Consider the following 14,076-nt stretch of genomic DNA (forward strand, 5'->3'; position numbering starts at 1 on the left):
GAATCCTGAAACAGAACACGCGGAAAATTAAATTAATTAAAGCACGTGCCTTTTAAACACGTGCATGCTCTTCCCGCTGGCTTCGTCCAATTCTGCCTGGCGTGATGTCTCCTTCACTGCCCTGACATCGACAGAGAGCAGCCAAGGGGGACATTTAAAAAATTTTTTTTTAAAGCTTATGGTTTTGTGATGGACAATAAAAAGGGGGCGTTTCCGTGGTTTCTTTGACAAAGACATCGTTGCGCGTGTTACTGTGCATACCACCGTAGTGCCAAATAGCTTGCGTGGTTCAGTAACAGTAAATTTTCTCTGTTCCCCCTCCTCTCCCTCTATCACACAGACACAGAGACACAGACACACACAGACACACAGACACACACACACACACACACACACACACGACACACACATACACACACACACACACACACACACACGACACACACACACACACGACACACACACACACACACGACGAACAACAACAGTAGCGCATGCACCCAATGGGCGTTTTGCCACACACCGTATCCTGTTTACACAGAGAGAACAATCAGAGAGAAGGTGCAAGTGGAAAAGAAAGCCCATTTGGAGCAGAAGTTGTTTCCTGCGGAAGAGAGGCGCTCTCGATGGTCCTTGTGCTCATCATGTGCGACTGAAGGCTCTTCTTGCACGCTTGGGGATCCTTGTGCACTCTTGCGGGCTTTACGTGCACTCCTTAGGTCTCATCGTGCACTCCTCCTGGGAGCTCCTCACGCACTCCAGAGAGCTCCTCTTGCACTCCTTAGGCCTCCTCGTGCACTTTGGAGTCTCCTTGTGCACTCATGGGAATTTCCTGTGCAATCCTTGGGGCTCCTCGTGCACTGCTTTATGGGAATTCCCTGTGTAATCCATGGGGCTCCTCGTGCACTACTTTATGGGAATTCCCTGTGCAATCCTTGGGGCTCCTCGTGCACTGCTTTATGGGAATTCCCTGTGCTATCCTTGGGGCTCCTCGTGCACTGCTTTATGGGAATTCCCTGTGCAATCCTTGGGGCTCCTCGTGCACTACTTTATGGGAGTTCCCTGTGCAATCCTTGGGGCTCCTCGTGCACTACTTTATGGGAGTTCCCTGTGCAATCCTTGGGGCTCCTCGTGCACCTTTTTGTGGGTCTCCTCATGCACGCATGCAGCTCCCCATGCCCAGCAAGCGGCGTCTGGTGCACTGGTGACGGTTGATGCTGCAGATGCAGCTGCTGCACTGGGAAGAACTGGAGGATTGTATAACCTGAAACATGTCCGCTTCCTCGGGGGTAGGATCTTCACCAGTGGAAGATTTGAGTCGTGTGTATGTGGAAGATTTGAGTCTGAGTGTGTGTGTGTGTGTGTTTGTGTGTTTGTGTGTGTGTGTATTTCTTTTTATCACAACAGATTTCTCTGTGTGAAATTCGGGCCGCTCTCCCCAGGGAGAGCGCGTTGCTACACTACAGCGCCACCCTTTTTTTTTGTATTTTTCCTGCGTGCAGTTTTATATGTTTTTCCTATGGAAGTGGATTTTTCTACAGAATTTTGCCAGGAACAACTCCTTTGTTGCCGTGGGTTCTTTTACGTGCGCCAAGTGCATGTTGCACACGGGACTTCGGTTTATCGTCTCATCCGAATGACTAGCGTCCAGACCATCACTCAAGGTCTAGTGGAGGGGGAGAAAATATCGGCGGCTGAGCCGTGATTCGAACCAGCGCGCTCAGATTCTCTCGCTTCCTAGGCGGACGCGTAATCTCTAGGCCATCACTCCACTACTACTCTGCTAGTAGTAGCAGTAGTAGTAGTAGTAGTAATAGTAGTCTTCAGTTTAACGTCTTCCACTTTAAGTGATATTAGACGGAAAAACAGGGGGGTGGGGGGTGGAAGGCGGGGGTTGGTGGTGGGAACAGTATTGGGCAGAGGGTGAAGAATGGTGTGTGTGCGCATGTGTGTATGGGGTGGGGAAAAATACAGGGCATTGGAAAAAAATAAAACATTAAAAGGGAGACATTGTGTGTGTGTGTGTGTGTGTGTGTGTGTGTGTGTTTTACAGATAAATATATATAGAGAGAGTGCGTGTTTTTACTGTTTTCATGTGAATTCTCCGTTCTCGTCCTTTATTTTGCAACATCAGATAGATTCTCAAGATGCATTGGGTCTGTGCGAATGTCAGGTATCTGTCCCGTTTTCTTTGTTGGTTTAAAGCAGGTGTGGTACTGCGTATATGGCTCAATCCGCACGTATTTGTTGCTCCTTGAAATTGAAATAGTGTATCTGTGTGTGTGTGTGTGTGTGTGTGTGTGTATCTGTGTGTGTGTGTGTGTGTGTGTGTGTGTGTGTGTGTGTTTTGAATATATAAATTATTCAAAAGAACAGTGCATTTCTGATTGATAACAGTTGAAGTATTGTCGACAGACGATGGGGTGACAACAGCAACCTGGCCAGCGGTGTGTGCAGCGCTGTGACTGCCTCATGCCTCCGACAGTGCGGGAGCATCTAAGTAAGTGATGCATTGTTTTTCTTTATGCCAACACTTAAAACACCAACGCTGTGCGCGCTTACATTTGATAGTATTATAATGCTTGTTAACTAAAAACATGACTATTCAGGCTTGTTAGTATGCTGATGGTTGAAAATGTTTCTGTGAGCGCTGACAGATAATCATTTCTGAGTACTCAGAACTGGAGATAAGCACATTTTTGTGTTTTAAACGGCATTATTTCTAGATACTACAAATTGGAAAGTGTTGTTCCCCAGTATTCCTGGAAGCATGACCACAATATGATCTATGTGACTGACTCTCAGGGAAGAAGAATAACGTGTCCGGGTATGCTTGGACAGAGACGAGGGCAAAGGAAAGGGGAACTAAAATCACAACCATACAAAGACAAAACGGGGTGGAAAGGGGGGCAAGAGAGAGTTGAGTGAGGGATGAGGTGAAGAGCCAGGAGACAGGCAATTCAAAAATCTTAAAAGGTTTCTGAAAAAGTCATCCTTTATCCTCACGACCTTTGAAGGTGGTTCAGGCACAAGCAGGTCTGCACGTATGTTGACTGGGGAGATCGGAAAAATATCCACCCTTTACCCACCAGGCGCCGTTAACGAGATTCGAACCCGAGACCCTCAGATTGAAAGTCCAACGCTTTGACCACTCGGCTATTGCGCCCGTCGGCGTTATAAACATCGTTTTTCCTTCATAGGCAGTTCAAGTCAGAGTCAGTCTAACCTTTAAATCTTTAAGCGGCTGTGTCCCCTGTGTTTTTAGCTGTTGTTGCCATCTATTTTCCGTACATTTTGGCACTTGTTACTACCGGTCTGATTCAATTAGTCTATCCTTATATCTTTACGCACTTTTTGTGATTAGTAATGTTTTATCTTTAAACATTTGCTTCAGTCTTTAACCGGCATGTGATTGTTAGTCGAGGGGCTGAGTCAGTGGTCGTGGTGAGCGGAGGCCGTGCAGTGAAGGCGGTGCTCGTTGCCCCGGAAAGACGGGCGCAATAGCCGAGTGGTTAAAGCGTTGGACCCTCAATCTGAGGGTCCCGGGTTCGAATCGCGATGGCGCCTGGTGGGTAAAGGGTGGAGATTTTTCCGATCTCCTAGGTCAACATATGTGCAGACCTGCTAGTGCCTGAGCCCCCTTCGTGTGTATACGCAAGCAGAAGATCAAATGCGCACGTAAAAGATCCTGTAATCCATGTCAGCGTTCGGTGGGTTATGGAAACAAGAATATACCCAGCATGCACACCCCCGAAAGCGTAGTATGACTGCCTACATGGCGGGGTAAAAAACGGTCATACACGTGAAAGCCCATTCGTGTGCATACGAGTGAACGTGGGAGTTGCAGCCCACGAACGCAGAGGAAGAAGAAGAAGAAGTTGCCCCGGAAAGACATCTAAGGGTCCCAGCTGCCAGCAGCACTTCATCAGGGCCTGTCTACTATCAGCTAGTGGGAAGGAGTGAGTGTCTGTATGGAAAGCCTTCCTGTGATGTTCGCAATGGTGGACAGATGTAAAAAATGTGGACATATGATGATGATGATGATATGGATACTTACATGGCGCCTATCCTCGGTCTGAGACCAAGCTCTAAGTGTTTTATGCTATATGAAAAAACAACAACAACAGAACAATAGTTGAATACGTTACGTTGGACCACAGAACGAGAGGTGGCAATGCTACAATGCTACAAAGCTTGTCATAACTGAAGACGGCTGTAGCATCACTGTTTTAATGCACCACCAAACCGTCAACTCATTTCCCTGTTAATCACCCATCCAAACAGTTCAGACCGTTAATGTGCTTCCTCCATGAAGCACTTCAAGACAGGTTTGAATTTAAGAATCGATTTCCATTCTCCACACACAGTCTTCTATTTATGCACTTCGATTCACCAACACATTTCCCCATTTAACACGCCAATTCCCAGAGCAGATCGCTCCGTCACAATAATTTGCCACATGAAAAAAGTTCCCGTTTGTCACCTCCCGCCTTCCCTCATTATATCCAAACTCCACCCCACCCCCACTCCACCCCCAACCGTCCCCCGAAAAGTGAACAACAACAACAACAATAGTAAAACATGTGTTCCGTCAAATCATTTCGTTTTTTGAAATGTTCCATGTTGACAGTTGCATCAGCCTGAAATTGACGTCGTCTTCTACTTTTTCTTGCTGCTTTTCGCTCGGCCAACCAGTCTACTCAGAGACGATCGTGCAGTCAGCACACATCGGAACATGCAGCTCTGTTCTTTCCAGTTTAAATTGCAGTCTTTCACGTCTCCCACATCTCGACTGCATGTCGAGCTTCCTTCAGTTCATGGTTTCATGACGTGCGCAACGAAAACAAGAAGGATTTGAAAACAAAAACACAAGCATATTCCCCCTTCCAAATTTCACGACCAAAACTGACCCACTACGTATTACAAAATACAGAAAACGTCAGACGGTAGTTCTCACTTCCCGTACAAAAATAACAAAACAACAACAAACAAGATATCATGACTTGTATTACCTCAACAGTTTCGGACATTTTGATTTCTTTCTTTTGATGATGATGAATGATGATGAATGTCGTGACGATTGCTGCTATGGGGGGTCCATTTTAATTTCGGTCTACATGGCTGTACTATCGGAGGATATCCCGGCTGTACCCCCATTATATCTCAGCGTCAAAAAGGTCCGAGAGATACAGATACTTACAGAGTTGGTCGCTGATTTTGAGCTGCACTCCCAAAGACACATCCATAAAGTGGATGTTCATCGACTGTGTAGTCACAGTCCTCCCCTCTGAGCCCATAGCACACTGAACTCTCGGTAGAAGTCGGCCACGAGCCGAAAAACAACAAACCATCTCGTTTCTGATGGTAATAAAATCCGTAGAGACGCAGACCACTTCGCCACAGCGGCTGGTAGACTGTCAAGACTTGAATGCATTGTGTCATATTCAGAGAGAAGGAAGGAATATGTCAGTGGCCGGTGATAGGTTCTTGCTGATCAGTCCTTGCACTTTGGTCAGTGAAAGGGAGAGGGACCTTTAGGCTGAGACTGCGGAGACTAAAGGGACGACTGCACAGATTACAGTTGTGGGGATTTCATTTGCATTATGAAAATAAATGACAATATTTTGGAGACTCCGCAGAACACAGAGGGAGGGTTTGGGAAGCTGTTCAGGGATTTCGCCCGCGCGTATGTATGTATGTATGTATATAACTATGTGTGTACGCGCGCGCGCGAGCGAGCGAGAGAGAGAGAACACAGTACTTTGCATTCACAAAAAAAGTAGTTAACTCCTGTTCTGCCTTCTGTCGATAAGGTTCACATTAAATGATTTAATGATAGATCTTAGACCAGGTTTCAGTTTGCTTTGAGAATGATGATTTCTTTTATCCATAAATGTGTCCTCAAAATGCTGTGCCCCCTGTGCTGTGGTAGGGTGGTGTTCCTTAAATTTGGAAAACTGAAGCTGTTTGTAAGTGCTTGTGTTTTTAGTTTCGCCATGTTTTTTCTGGTTTTCAGAAGAACATGTGAGGCCTCAAAAGAAGTACATCGATGTCATGTAGAATCTGTTCCTTCTCACCATCTGTAAACTCCAACTTCAGGCAGATCCACACAAGGAGAGAAAATGAAAGGTATTGTCCAAAATCCCTCATTTATTAAACTTGTTTTTTTCCTTCCAGGCAAGTAATTTCTTTTCATAGTTGTTTTTCTTCTTTTTTTTTAATTTATTTTTTTAATTTTTAGATTGTATCAGTTTAGTAAGTCGTCAGCCTTACAATGTAGGAAACAGAGTTTATGGTCCAGTGTTTCATGTTTCATTATTATTTTCTGACCCAGTAGTTAGGGATGGGACCGTTTTCTTTTTTTTATGAATTATAATATGTGTATGCCCGACAGTCAGCATTACATGGTACAACAATACATTTCTGATAAGTAGCATTGCATCGTAGACTGTCAGTATATGTGTGCTAAACATCATTGCATTGTGGAGTATCAATGCTTATAGTGCAAGACTTCGAGTTTCTTTCTTTTTCTGTAATGGCTGTTGTTGACAATAGTTGACTGTGGAGACAAGGCATCTTTGGAACGAGTCCGTTTTGCATGAAGTAGTTCAGTGCCCTTGGCTGTGTATCACGTGGGAAGAGATCTGTTTAGTATGACCGTATTTGTCGCTGAACGTGTTTCAGTGTCAGCTTTTCCAGGAAGCGTCATATTGGTCGGACATACCCTTGACGCTGCACCAGATGTGCTAGGCTGATGCCTGACCAACAGCATAACCCAACGCAAGGCCTTAAGTGCATGCATATATATATGGGTACATATGAGAGTTGATTCCCTCTTCATAATTTTGTCTTTGTTGCCATGGATTAATTTTCAGTGCGCCAAGTGCGTGCTGCACACGGGATCTCGGTGTATCGCCTCGTCAGAATGACTAGACGCTCAGTTTGATTTTCCAGTCAAACTTGGGAGAAAGGGCGAGAGCGGGAATCGAACCCAGACCCTCACGAACTCCGTATTAGCAGATAAGCGTCTTAACCACTGTGCCGCCTGCCCCCTGAGCGTGTGTGAAGAACCCACCTGAGTGTTGTCTGTCTGTACAAAGTTGTCTGTGGCAGTATTGCAGCGTCATTTCCAGCATGATACTGATTCTGGTTCTTATTCCTTTCGCCATTTATGCCTTCCTAGTTTGGATTCTGCGTGATGTGAACCAAATTTCTGATACAGTTTTGTAGATCTGTATACCGTGTTAATGTTGATGAGCTAATTAATGCAAAATTATTGATTCTGCGCTTACTTTTCTCAGAGCTTTTGGCGACTGTAGTGATGTTCACATCCAGGGGTGACGAGAGATCGGATTCCCGAAAATTTGGCACACACTGATAAATGTTGGTGGTGTTGGTGAGGTGAAAGTTCATGGTTTCAGTCGCACGTCCACAGACACATCAGTTATCCGGGAAGACAGCTGTGTACGTGGAGAGAAAAAAAAAAGTGTCTCGTTTCCAGCTCTTGTTCTGCCAGACTGATCAATTCTGATTTGTAGGCAAACTTGATTCAAATCTTCCCGACTAATCGCCTTTCTTTTTCACTTGATCGCTCTGTCTCATATCCCTCTGTCTCCGTCTTTGTGTGTCTCTGATTCAGTCTTTGACTACGTCTGTCTGTCTGTATGTCTGTCTCTCCGTCTCTCTCTCGCTTCTTTCAGTCTCTGTCTGTCTGTCTCTCTGTCTCCCTGTCTCTGTCTCTCTCGTGCATTTCATGGGATTTAAGTGCTTTCAGTTTGTTCAACCTGTTTGATATATATTTTCCCCCACGCATTCCCCACACAATAGATAGACAGTTCAATAACGTTCCTGCTTTGGGAACTATAAGACCCTTGGTCAACGGTTCAAATGTCGAACGAGCCGCTTCTCCCTCTCCCGCCCCTCCCAACCTTACTCCGCCAGACCTTGATATTGGTGGTCTGGCTACCAGTCTTTCGGGTTAGACAATAAACTGACACTGCGTGTAAAGCAAGCGTAAAATAATGCAGGGCAGCGGGAGAGTTTTCCTGGCAGTAGTAGAAAAAAGCCACAGTGACCGGAGAGTCGAACATTAAGAGAAGAACACGGGTGGTACTTGAGTGAGACGATGCGTTCTTGTCAGGGAGAACAGCTTGCTGTCAACCAGGACAGTCTGCTCCACTATACTCTGAGGGCACTGTTCTGCATTCCACTTCGTCCCACTCTAACTTCAGTTGGGTCAGCCCCATTTAGAGGCTAGGACAGTGAGTTGATAAGTAAAGCAGTATTTGTACGTTACATTTTTCTGGTGAATGAAAAAGCTATGTTAAAGCAGTGTTTAGAATTTTGTGAACCTGCTGCTGTAAATAATTATCATATGTTTGTGGGAATGCGCGGATGTTATCTGGTTTCGATAACGTGAGATTGTGAGTTACAGTTTGAGCCGTCCCAAGTTAGTATCTTTCTCATTATTTTTTCCACTCGGCAGGAAAGCATTTTCTTCTTCATCTGTGTTTGTGGGCTGCAACTCCCACGTTCACTCGTATGTACGAGTGGGCTTTAACGTGTGTATGGTTGTTTTTACCTCGCCATGAAGGCAGCCATATTCTGTTTTTGGTAGTGTGCATGTTGGGTGTGTTCTTGTTTCCATAACCCACTGTACGCTGTCATGGTTTACAGGATCTCTAACCCGTGCGTATTTAATCTTCTGCATGCGTACAGATTCCGGCACTAACAGGTCTGCACTTGTGTTGGTTTCAATGTCAAGAAACAAGACAAAATACAGCGTTCAATAAAGGAAAAGGAAATCTTGAGCAACAACAAGCATGAGCTTGTATCATGTCTGCACATAATTATGTTGACCAGGGAGATCGGAGAAATCTCCACCTTTAATCCACCAGGTGCGTCGAAACTGCGGTTCAGCTAAGGAAACTCGGGCTAGAATCCAGCATTGTGACTATTAGGCCTTTCCACCCGTAGTGCGGTTGTTTTTCCTCTTCTAGATGCGTCCTCAGTTAGGTTTTTCTTTTCTTTTCTTTTCTCAATCTGCAAAATTGTAACAGACTTGAATATCGCACCTGATTTGTTTTGTAATCAACCTGGACCAGGGTTTCATGCCCGTCTTTTCTCTCGCTTCTCCGATTCTTTCATTTCATGTGAGTATATCACAGTGTCCACATCGGTGTGTGTGTGTGTGTGTGTGTGTGTGTGTGTGCGCGCGCGCGCGCGTGTGTGTCCCAGTGTGTGTGTGTGTTTGTGTCTGTGTGCGCGCGCGTGTGTCTATCAACTGTCTGTCCACACGTACGCCCATCGATCCACCCAGCTGTTTGCCTGTGTGTCTGCCTGACTGTATCTATCAATCCAAATATCGATCTTAAGTCATTTAAGAGGAAATGACAAATGGAAATGGCTTCATTACCGGACGGGCGGGAAGAAGGGGCATTTCTGAGTTCGGAGAAGATTTTTTTGGAGACGAAAATAATTGATGAGTAAATGACATCTCTCTTCCCCTTTTCTGTCTTCCCCCCATTCTTCTTTCTTTCTCTCACTCTGTCTCTATATTTGTCACTGTCTGCCCGCACCCCCTCTCTTTTATCCAATACATACATATATATATATGTGTGTGTGTGTGTGTGTCTGTCTGTCTGTCTGTCTGTCTCAGTCTTTCTTTTTCTCTCTTGTCAATGTCGCGGTTGACATTTGGAGAACGATATTAGCCATCCAGGGTCGGAAGCCGACGTGATTCCTTTGGAACTTGATGTCTGTTTTGAGGGACCCACTTAGACACAGAGAGAGAAGGGTTGGGGGTGGGTGGAAGGTAAACTGTCAGACGCTTACACACACACACACACGCGCGCGCGCGCGCACAGAAGAGAGGAGACGAGAGAGAGGGGGGGGGATAATAGAAACACATACGCACACACACACACACTTTCAGTGAAAAGACGTTAAACTAAAGAACGAACACACACATACACACACGCTCGCGCGCGTGCGCGCGCGCGCGCACACACACACACACACACACACACACACACACAGAGTCATACATATGTATACACTCACGCACACAAACGCGCACACACATTCTCTTGCTCACACACACACACAAACACACTAACACATTTACACACTAACACTTAACACTAACACGCACATGCGTGCGCGCACACTCACACACACACACACACACACACACACACACACACACAATTCTTCTGATATAATGATATAAAAAAGGTGTAAAGATGAACACTATAATTACTTCTGCTCTTATCACCGCTGCTGCTGCTGCTGCTACTGCCACTATTACAACAACAACAACTACCACTACTACTACTACAACACACACACCATAGAGGGCAGAGAGAAAATCCATCAATTTTGAGTGGTGGCATACAACGCACTCAGTCTTGACCTCAACACAAACCAACCGGTGAGCTGTTGTTGCAGAGAATGGGCACCAGAGAAGACCGAGAGCGGGGAAGAGGCAGCACTGGGTGTAGTGGGGTGAGAATGGGAAGAAAAGATCTGCAGTATGGGCGGAAACAGGGTTGAGGTGGGAATGAATGAGTTCAGCCCCATCTGCGCCATTAATCAACCCATGGCCTCGATCAAAACCACGGCGTTAGTTAGACTGGGTCTGCAGTGTTAGTCAGTGAAGAGAGTTGTTCATAGCTGTAGCAAAGGTCTGGGCCTGGTGAGACAGTGGTCCATTCTTGTAAGGGTGGTCATTTACAGCTTAGTCTTTTGTGAAGGACTATGACTCTCAAACTAGGAGGCAAAATTGCACTGCCTCTTAGTGCTGCAGCCGTGTGGGCTAGTTGGCCTTTGGGAACCATCCCAACGCCCACTGTCCTAAAACCCTCATAGCCGAGAGGGTTGGGATGTACTTGGGCAAGACACTCTCCACTATAAACAAATTCTAGCCCAAGTGTCGGAACAGCAGTTGCCTCTTCTGCTGTTCTGATGGTCATAGTCGGACACGACTATCATATATATATATATATACAGGTCAAGATATGTAGCAGTGTTCCTGATGCGTAGCGGTGGTCAGGACATGTAGTCCAGACTGTAAAGTTAGCAGATACTAATTTGTGGTTGTCTGACAGAAAAGAGTGAAAATGAGAACAGAGACTTAGGCGGGTGCTGGGTTCTTGTACTGTAGTTTATTGTCTCAAGAATGCACGCAACGGGAGCAGTCGTTATTTCTAATTTACAATGAGGGAGCCACAGGAGGCTCATTATCTTACACAGACTTTTTGCAGTGTTCGGACATACTACAGACCAGATTTGTAGCAGTGGTCCTGCCATGTAGACCAGAATTTTAGCAGTGGTCCTGCCATGTAGTCCAGAATTTAGGACCACTTGTATACAATTTTAGCAATGGTCCTGCCATGTTGTCCAGAATTTAGGACCACTTGTATACAATTTTAGCAGTGGTCCTGCCATGTTGTCCAGAGTTTTAGCAGTGGTCCATGCATCTAGCAATGGTGGCAGCGGTCCATACATATAGCCCGGATTTGTAGCAGTGGCCCATACATATAGCCAAGATTTGTAGCAGTGGCCCATACATATAGCCAAGATTTGTAGCAGTGGTCCATACATATCGCCCGGATTTGTAGCAGTGGTCCATACATATAGCCCAGATTTGTAGCAGTGGTCCATACATATAGCCAAGATTTGTAGCAGTGGTCCATACATATAGCCCAGATTTGTAGCAGTAGTGGTCCAGACATGTAATTCAGTGCTACATAAACATAGCCCACATATGTAGCAGTGGTCCACAATATAGTCTAGATATGAAGCAGTGGTGGTCCAGACACGCAGTCCATATTTATAGCAATAGTTCGGATTGTAGCAGTGGTCCATACATACAGTCTTGACATGTAGCAGTAGTGGTCATGTAGTCCAGATTTGTAGCAGTGGTTCACATCCATTGTCCAGGTTTGTAGCAGTGGTTCAGACATGTAGTCCAGGTTTGTAGCAGTGGTCCAGACCCATTGTCCAGGTTTGTAGCAGTGGTTCAGACATGTAGTCCAGGTTTGTAGCAGTGGTTCAGACATGTAGTCCAGGTTTGTAGCAGTGGTCCAGACACATTGACCAGTGGAGTGATGGCCTAGAGGTAACGCGTCCGCCTCGGAAGCGAGAGAATCTGAGCACGCTGGTTCGAATCACGGCTCAGCCGCCGATATTTTCTCCCCCTCCACTAGACCTTGAGTGGTGGTCTGGACGCTAGTCATTCGGATGAGACGATAAACCGAGGTCCCGTGTGCAGCATGCACTTAGCGCACGTAAAAGAACCCACGGCAACAAAGGGGTTATTCGTGGCAAAATTCTGTAGAAAAATCCACTTCGATAGGAAAAACAAATAAAACTGCACGCAGGAAAAAATACAAAAAAAAATGGGTGGCGCTGAAGTATAGCGACGCGCTCTCCTTGGGGAGAGCAGCCCGAATTTCACACAGAGAAATCTGTTGTGATATAAAAGAGAAATACAACACAATACAATTTGTAGCAGTGGTCCAGACACTGAGATATACGTATATTTACATCACGATAAATGTCTATGGGTCCAGATAGTGGCCCAGACACAGCCTGTTTTGTGTACCAGTGCAAACGATGTATGGGAAATCCACCCGCGGGCCCACAGGAAAGGACGGGGGCAGGTGGGAAGTTGCACACGCGCTGTTTACCTCGCCGCCCGGCCCCAGTGACGTCAGAGAGCCGGAGAAGCGACAGGCCGTGATGATGGATGGGGAGGGAGCGGTGCCAGTCTCGTGCCGCGCTCGTGTCCCGGCCACTTAGCGCCTGCAAGATGCGGACTTTGCTCTCTCCCCTCGCTGCAGAGGTGTGGTCGAGCGCTTTTATTGCCAAACCGTATCAATGTGTTTTTTGTTGCTTTTCTTTTTCTTTCCGAGTTTTGGTAACAGCAGAGGTTTTGAGGCGCACGTCGCAGTTGATAGAAACTCCATTGGATACCACCCGGAGTCCAACCGCTAACCAAGATATCATCTTTGATTGTCATTAAAATGGCGTGTTGTTTTCAAGAAAAATCCCGCGTTTTCAAAATTCAGTTTACATGGCTAAAGTCACGTTTTGTCTTATCCGTGAATCGACATTAATCTATTGAGATTTTTTGGTTTTGTTTTTCCATTTTTTAGGAAACTGAATGTTTGGTACGATTTGATTTTTTTTCCTTTTTGTTGTGGTCATTTGCTAGACCAGATTTCTAAACTCTTATGCAGTTTATATTTGATTATTTTCATGTGGACTGCATATAACTGAAGTAGATGTGGATCATGGTTATTTTGCTTTCCACATAAATCACTGTATATACTACACACAATCTATGAAATTGCCCATTTCATGAAATGGGAAATTGAAAACGTGGCCATTTCATTAAGTGAGCAACTATTATGAATGAAAAAAGAATTTTCGTTTATAGTTACATAGAGCTATAAGACTGGTTCAGTCACAACAGAAATCATACATGTATATGTTTTAAGTCCAGATGCTGTGCACCATTGGTTAGGAACAAGCCCTGCGTTCTCTCTCTCTCTCTCTCTCTCTCTCTCTCTCTCTCTCTCTCTCTGTCTCTTTCAGTGGTCAGCATCGTCACAGGATCTGTAGCTGTGGCCGGCACTGATGCAGTGAAGACCAGCTTTCATACAGGTACAGCGTTTTGAAATTCATTTGCTCCTGCAATGGCGTTGTTGGTATCCCTGACCGCCACACACACTTTGTGCCCGAACAATTTCACGAATGCTGAGCACTTCTGGTAAGATATTTTCAGCGCAAAGCCCTGCATACTGAATTAACTCAGATTGGTCTCTGGTAAGTTTTCCCGTGATAATGTCGAGTTTTTCTGCTTCTAACTCAACACTGACTAAATTTGGTGGGTCTGCTTCAGTGCGATCAAATTGAGAAACAGGTACAGCCACTTTCTCTCCGACACCAACTGCCCGAAGTGATCTGGTGCTGCGTGCAAGCATTCGTTTGGCCTGCTGCTCAAGGCCGTGCCTTGGCTTTCTTCCTTGCACGTTTAGCTGGATGTGGGTTCACAGGTACAGTATTATC

This window comes from Babylonia areolata, chromosome 25 (assembly GCF_041734735.1).
Source record: "Babylonia areolata isolate BAREFJ2019XMU chromosome 25, ASM4173473v1, whole genome shotgun sequence".
Lineage (NCBI taxonomy): Eukaryota > Metazoa > Mollusca > Gastropoda > Neogastropoda > Buccinidae > Babylonia > Babylonia areolata.